Source organism: Chelonia mydas, chromosome 14 (assembly GCF_015237465.2).
Source record: "Chelonia mydas isolate rCheMyd1 chromosome 14, rCheMyd1.pri.v2, whole genome shotgun sequence".
NCBI classification, from domain to species: domain Eukaryota; kingdom Metazoa; phylum Chordata; order Testudines; family Cheloniidae; genus Chelonia; species Chelonia mydas.
This window is the reverse complement of record NC_051254.2, coordinates 26,869,024-26,877,001: the sequence shown is the minus strand read 5'-3', so window position 1 is coordinate 26,877,001 and position 7,978 is coordinate 26,869,024.

The window sequence follows — 7,978 nt, the reverse complement described above, 5'->3', positions numbered from 1 at the left end:
TTCCCCTATGTTCACCGCCCCTTTGGCCCAGGCGATTTAGTAAAATGGCAACAACAGATGCTCTGCCTGCATGACAATCCAGAGAGGGTACTGCAAAACATTTAGTCTGTATTCACTGCGTTTAATCCTACATGGGGAGATGTCCAGGTAATCCTGGACACACTTTTTACCCCTGACGAAAAATATTCGATTCTGGATGCTAATCGGCGCTGGGCAGGGAGGATAGTACCCGGACTTCTTGGCCCCTGACTGATCCCAATTGGAATCCTAATCTGCCCGATCGTATGGGCCTTTTAAAGGCAGGTAAAAGCGGCCTTTTAGAAGCTATAAGCAAAGCTGGTAGTAAAACGGCTAACCGGTCTAAAATCCGCGAATGCCAGCAAGAGCTTACTGAGCACCCCTCCGCCTTTTTGGCTCGGTTGTCCAAACAAGTTCATGTATATGGCGGCGGTATAAACCCTGAGGCGGAGGAAAGCTGTCCTATGATGGTTTCCTTTTATGTCGATCAAGCAACATCAGATATAAAAAAATATTTTTCTAAACATGTTCCCAATTGGCCAGGAAAACCCCTCCATGAGGTAGTTCGCCTGGCCACCTTTGTGTTTAACGGCAGGGACGAGGAGAAAGCAAAGGAAAATGTAAACAAAAGAAGGAAGAAGTAAGTATGTTAGCTGCTGCCTTGCAGGTTCCTTTGGAAACCAGCACTGAAAGCAAAGGCGCAGAGAGATGAGAGGAAGGGGGCATGGATGAGGGCAGGCGGAGGGGGAGGCTGGGGTAAGTGAAGGACGGAAATTGTAATTATTGTAAGCAAGCAGGGCACTGGAGGAGGTGTCCTCTGCTTCCTGGAGGGGCTCCTTGGAAGAGTCAGGTAGAGGCCAATTCTTCTTTTCCCCCTAACGGCCCCCAGGACTAGACCCCAGTGTTGTTGACCCCCAGTGACTAGAGGCGGAGGTTTTGGGAACCTTGGGAGAGTTGGAATGGGATTTGGGGTTACAGTCGCAAATTTATTTGAAAGTTGGGAACAGCTTGTGCCTTTTTTAGTAGATACCGGGACCACCCTCTCCACTTTAACTTTTGTTCCGGGCTCTCTATCCGATACCAAAGTTTGGGTGCAGGGTATAGAGGGCAATCCATGCCCGGCTCCCTTATCCTACCCTGTCGAGCTTGGCTCTTTAAAGTTGTCACATAGGTTTGTTGTAATGCCGGAGGGCCCCGCGAACCTCCTCGGTCGGGATGTGCTGGGCAAACTGGGGGCACACATATATTGCGCCCCCGAGGGGCTCCGCATGTCCGTCCCGGACTCAGCGGTTGCTTCTCTTATGGCATCGGTTACCCCTGTTCCTGGTGTGCCCTCTGAATTGTCCAGTGTTCCCCACAGTTTGTGGAGCACAAATCCTACGGATGTGGGTCTTCTTAAATCAGCCATTCCCGTGAGTCTGGAAACAAGGGACTGACCGCCTCCGTCCGTAAAACAATACCCCTAGCTGAGGGAGGCGGAAGAGGGCATCTCACTTCTTATTGATAGCTATTTGACTCAGGGGGTTTTAGTCCCCTGCATTTCACCCTGTAATACTCCCATTCTTCCTGTAAGGAAGCCTAAACCAGGACCGGACAGGCGTCCAGTCTATCGGTTTGTTCAGGATCTACGGGCCATAAATGGTTATGTTATAACCCCCATCCAGTTGTCCCTGATCCGAGCACCATTCTAACACTGATTCCTCAGTCAGCCACTTGCTTTACTGTCATAGATTTGTGTGTGGCATTTTTTAGTATCCCTTTGCACCCCGATTCTCAATATTTATTCGTGTTCACCTGGAAGGGTCAGCAGCTAACATGGACACGTCTTCCCCAGGGGTTTTCAGGATCCCGCACTATTTTTTTCCGGATTCTCATCGAGGATTTAAAAGATATCGTCTTGTCTAGTTCGTCTGTCCTAGTTCAATATGTGGATGATTTGTTAATTTCCGCCTCTGATTATAATGCATATTTAATTGATTCTGTTGTTTTGCTTACTGCATTAGCTAATAAGGGTCATCGTGCATCTCCATCCAAGCTGCAGCTGTGCAAAGATCAGGTAATTTATTTGGGTTTTGTAATTAGGCCTGGAGAGCGTCTACTCTCCCCTGATAGGGTCCAGGCAATCCAGAATTACCCACGCCGGACTACCAAAAAGCAGTTACAGGCTTTTCTGGGGGCTGCGGGGTTCTGCCGACCGTGGGTAGTGGCTTTCGGGGAATTGGTGAAACCGTTAGTCTGGGCTACCACAACATTGACCCCCGATCCTGTCTCCTGGACCCCGGAAATGGAAGGCGCTTTTGAATCCACCAAGAAGGCTCTGATTTCTGCGCCCGCCTTGGGATTCCCGGATTACAATAAACCATTTTCTCTTTTCATTCATGAACACCAGGGGGTAGCCAGCGGCGTCCTTTTGCAGTACCTGGGGGATCGCCCACGCCCCATAGCCTATTACTCAGTGCAGCTGAACCCTGTCATTCGGGGCTCTGTCTCCTGTGTGCGATCCATTGCCGCTGTCATGGTTGAACGGTCACAACCTATTGTTTTGGGGCACCCTCTGACTGTCTGGGTCCCTCACAAGGTTGAAATTCTCTTAAAACAACATTCTACACAGGCATTGTCTCCACAGCGGGCTCACAAATATGAACTAATCCTGTTGGCTGCTGACAACGTTACTTTACGCCACTGCAACGTCCTCAATCCAGCCACGATGCTACCCCTCCTGGAGGACGGTACCCCTCACTATGTATGGATGGATGTCGTCACGCAGGATGGTAAGCCTCGCCCAGATTTAGCTGACTCCCCTTTAACCAAGCCCGATTTACTCCTTTTCACCGATGGGTCTTCGTATTATTTAGATGGCCACCGGGTCTCGGGCTATTCAGTTACCTCTCAGGCAAACGTTATCGAGGCTGCCCCCCCCACCTTCCTTCAGCGCCCAGGATGCAGAGTTATACGCGCTTACCAGGGCTTGTTTGCTGTCTTCAGGAAGAACTGTTACAATCTATATGGACTCTAAGTACGCTTTTGATGTTTGCCATGCTACGGGCCAGCTCTGGAAACATCGAGGATTTTTAACCTCCTCAGGCACAAAAATTGCTAATTGCTCTTATTTCTGCCCTTTTGGAAGCTATTCAGGCCCCTCGCCAGGTGGCGGTGGTTCACTGTTATGCGCACAGGCAGCCTAACACTTTTGTATCCCAGGGCAATGAATTAGCTGATTCAGCCGCGAAGGCTGCAGCTCTACAGCCCCTCTTGGTTTCGGCTTCCCTCTCCCTGGATGCGTCCTTCCCCCTGCTGAGTGGACGCTGCTGTATGCTGACGTATCCTTGGAGGAGCTTCGAGACTGGAAACACTGGGAGGGATCTGAGCGCCCCGATAAGGTTTGGCGAATCGGGAACAAACCTATTCTCCCCCGCCGTTATCTGCTCCCAGCTGCTCATTATTTTCATTCCCTGGGTCACGGGGATTTGGGGACAGCGTATTTGTATTTATTCTTTGACTGTTATTGCTTTTTTGTATGCCTACAATGCTGTAATATGTGCTGTCGGCAATTGCTAACCCTGCATCGCGGTTACTCACCCGATATAGCTTACTGACGTACAAAGAAAAGAGAGGACTGTTAAGGAAAAGCTAACATATGTGACTCCATTTTGGTTGGGGGGGGGGGGGGGCACCATTGTCTGGAAGCAAGCACATCATGCACCAGGAGGAGTGTTCCTTAGATACTGCATTCCTGTGAAAACCCTCCCCTTGTCTCCAGCTTGCCTCGACTCCCGATGTCTGTTCTTTGTCTGTCCCTAACTCCTTACCTCCTGGCCTTTGATGTGAGGCCTCCCATCCCGATAATAAAAGTTACTGATGCATTGCTTTAGGGCCATGCTGTGTAACTGAAGTACTAGTTTAGCACGGGGAATGTACCTAGCAGGGACAGGTGGAAGATAAGAAAAGGGTTTGTTTATTGGCTAAAGTTTCTGATGCATGAGGGCAACATGCTTTGCTAAAAGGTATATAACCTTTGTATAACTGCATTTGGGGTCCTCTCCTGGTTAGCAGGGGGGTACCACGCTCGAGCGTAATAAACTTGGTGTTTTTTGGGAACTCTACAGTTGTGGACTTTGTTCGTGTGCCTCAGCCTAGATTCGAAATGTGCGTGACCTATCAGGCATAATTCGCAGCAGTTCTTGTGCATGACCTATCAGGTATATTCGCAATACTACATGTAGCAAATTCCTACAGGGAGCAGTTTCTCATACTACACCCACCCAGCACTTTGCCCCAGGTCTCTCCCCTCACCTGCAGGCTCCAGCTCAGGGGCTGGTGTCAGCACAGCCTGGGGCTGCCCCGGGGCTGGTTCCAGGCACCAGAGAAAGTCCCCACCCGAGCTGGGCACTGAGGGGCTTTAACAAAGGTCGCTCCTCTGCTGGATAAGCAGCAGCTTCTCAGTTTGGGTTCCCAGGTCAAAATGCAGGAGGCAGCTTCTGATCCAGGCAGCTCAACTCCAGAGCTGTATCCTGAGCAGAGAGAGACACACACCAGGCTCCTCCTCCCGCTTAGCAATAGCCGGAGTCTTCTGGTGGCAACACCTGATGAATGCGTTTCCCTGGACTCCCCCTGCACCAGAGCCGGCTCTAGTTTTTTGCCACCCCAAGGGGGAGGGAAAAAAAAAAAAAAAGGAGTGCCATCCCTTCAGAAGTGCCGCCCCGCCCCAGAGCGTGGCCCCTTGAGAAGTGCGGCCCCAAGCACATGCTTGGTTGGCTGGTGCCTAGAGCCGGCCCTGCCTGCACCGCCCTGGGACAGGCAGGCAGAGACTGATCTCACTGGCCCTCTGCACTCACCCCCTGCGAGAGCCAGCAGTGACTCCGGTCTGACTCCGGTGTGGCCGAGATCTGAATCCTGCATGGAAATCAGACCAGGGCCCTGGGCAGCCCGAACTCCCAGGAGACAGACCCCAAAATCATGATTCTCTCTTGAAAAAAAAAACCGAATAATACCTTGGGAGCACCGTGTGTGGGGGAGGAGGGGGGTTGCCTGTGGATATTTGCTGTGTAGTTTCTGAGCGGTGAGGGGTTAGATCCCTGCCCAGACACCCCCCAATGCTTCTGTGACCAGCTCAGGAAAAAAATTCCCAGCCACCGGCTGCTGGAAGGGGCAGCCCCGCCCCCTCTCCTACTCCATGGGGCGGGGAGCTGCCTTGTGTCCCTCCCCACCCCTCCTTGCTCTCTGGCTCTTCCTTCTCCCCCCAGCCAGTCTCCCCTTGCTCTCACATTCTCCCTCCAGCCTCCCCGCCCCACATCCCCCTTTCCCTCGCAGTGACCGCCCCCCATCTTCTCCCTAGTCCCGCCTCGTTCCCCTCAGCCCCATAATTCCCCCACACACACACCCTGATTCCCTGCAACAGCCCATCCCCCCTTCAGTGCAGCCACTGCCCCCCATCTCATCCTGCCCCCGGATCCCCTTTAACCCGCCTCCTGCCCCGCACACACCCCTGCCCCCCCTTCAATGCCCCTTTCCTACACCCCACAAAGCCCCTCCTCAGACCCCTCCCGGCTGCCCCACGTGTTGCCCCCAGCGCGGCCGGCCGGGCTCCCCCGCCCGCACACACGGGGGCTGGCGGCAGCTTGCCCGGGCCCGGGGCAGGGAATCGCAGCCAGCTCCGCGGGGAGCAGCCCGGGGCCAACCCGCCCCCTGCAGCCCGGGGGTGACGGGGGGGGGGGCGGGTCTCTCTTACCTTCCCTCCGAGCGGGGCCCCGGGGCAGGGCCGGGCCGGGAAGGGGCCCTGGCCAGGCTGGGGGCTCTGCCCTGGGAGAGGCTCCCGGGGAGCAGCGGGCAGGGCCCGGCTGGAGGTTCCCCTCTCCCGGCTGCAGCCCGGCTCCGGGCTCCCAGCACCAGCCGCCGGGGCTCGGGGATCTCGCCGGGAGCCAGAGTCCCCGCAGCGGCTGCGAGTCACTTCCTGCGGCCGGGCCTGAGCCCCGCGATCCTCCCCCCAGAGCCGCCCCCCAGCCGCTCCTGGGTCCTAGCGATCAACGCATCGCTCTGCAGGCCCCTGCCCCAGACCCTGCCCCCTGGGGACCCACCTCCCCTGGGCACGGGCAGCTTCTCTCAGCCCTATGTAGCTGTCCTGCCTAGAAGCCACAGGATCACTGGGGGGACAGAAAGGAGACGTGCAGATCCCGGGGCGGGGGGAGAAGGGGGGTTTCTAGGGAGACTCCAGGTTGTTCCAGAGGATCCAGGGGTGACGGGAGCCGGGGACACTCTGTGTGTGATCCGCTCTGCTAACAGACTGGCACAGGGAGCAGGTGGTCAGAGCTGGTCTCTTCTCTCCACACCAGGCTCACTGGCGACCAGCCCTGGGCTCCCAGCTCTGCTCCCCTCGCTCGGGTCATGGAGCTGTCAGAGCTTTGCCCCTGGGTTCCTCTGGTTACCTGTAGGTCCAGATGAACCCATCCCTGGGCTCTATTTAAACCCCCCTCCTGTCTGCCCCCTCTCAGGGATCCCATCTGCCCATGTCCTGGCTGGCTCCCCCTGTGGGCACTGACTGCAGCTCCCCATCGGGCACCTGGATGTCGGCAGCGAAGCTCCTGTTGCTCTGGGTCAGGGACTGGTGCTCTGCCCACTCAGGCTTGTCACCTGTTTCCCCCTCATCGTTTTCCAATTGTCACCAAAATCATCCGCCTTCTCCTAATGGCCACCTAGAAATTTCCCTGAAATGTTGGAATTGATCCAATGCAGCCATCGAAATGGACCAGTGCCACCGAGTTAAGTGCTAGGCCAAAAATAAATCAAGATATTCGATAGCACTCTTAGGTCATGGCCATTGATGCAGCCCCGCCCCAGTTAGCTCTCTGGTGCAGGGGTTCTCACAACAAATGTTTTGGTGGCCTCACAGCATGGCCACCAACTACCACTGGTGGCCACTCTGACAATTTGGTCTAAAATACTTAATTAACCTTAGGAATAAATAAATCTGCCCTTATCCGTGCCCAAATCATTGCAATTTATTGATGTAGGGTTGTTTTCATACTCAATAATAAAAATAATGTACAGTTGCCTCTATTCTTTACTGGACCTACACCGAATAGAAACACAAGTAAGGTGCTTTGCATGTTCTTGTCTTTGTTTAATTGTTGTTTCTTTTGCTTTTTTGGTTGCTTTTTTTTTTTTTTTTTTTTGCTAGCGAGTAAGTCTGCTGCTGTGAAAAGTGATGTTTGTACGTTTGTTAATATCACGTCTCACAGCAGGAGACTTGCTAGCGAGCTGGGAGGCAGCGAAAAGTGATTCAGAAACATACAAATATCACTTTGCACAGCAGCCTTCCTCAGACCCAGCAAGCTGGGGGACAGATTAAGCCCTGGATGGGAGGTGAGCAGGGTGCAGGGCTGGCCTGACCATGAGGCGAACTGATGTGTCTGCCTCAGGTGCCAAACTGTGGGGAGGCACCACTAGGACCCAGAGTGTAGAAAATTGTGTCTGCTGCTGGTGCATCTGTATTCTCTGCTTGAGATGCCCAGAGATGGGGGAGTGCTGTGCTGGAGGAAGGAGGGCACAAGAGACATAACAGGCGGCAGGAGAAAAGGTGAGAGGCAATAACAGAAAGCAGCAGGAGCTGCAGGGAGAGAGAGGAAGGAGCCTCTTATGTACCTCTCTAGCACCCCCAGGAGCCTGTACTGATTAACCCCAGCTTCTCAGGCAGCTTCCTGTTTCCTGCTGCTTCCCTGAACCCACTTGACGAGAACAGGCAGTCAACTGAAGCAGTAGGAGCCAGTTAGGCCCTTAAGACGCTGATATCTTCCTTCACTCAGGCCCTATTACCAGCCTGCTTATTTGTCCCCTTCAACTGAGTGTTGAGAGCCACTATAGCTGGCACAGAACAGCAATCATGAGTGAAAGAAGAAAACACCCCTCTGGGGCAGCACTCAGAAAAGGAAAGAAAGTGAAGGAAGCTTTTCTATCTAAGCAGGAA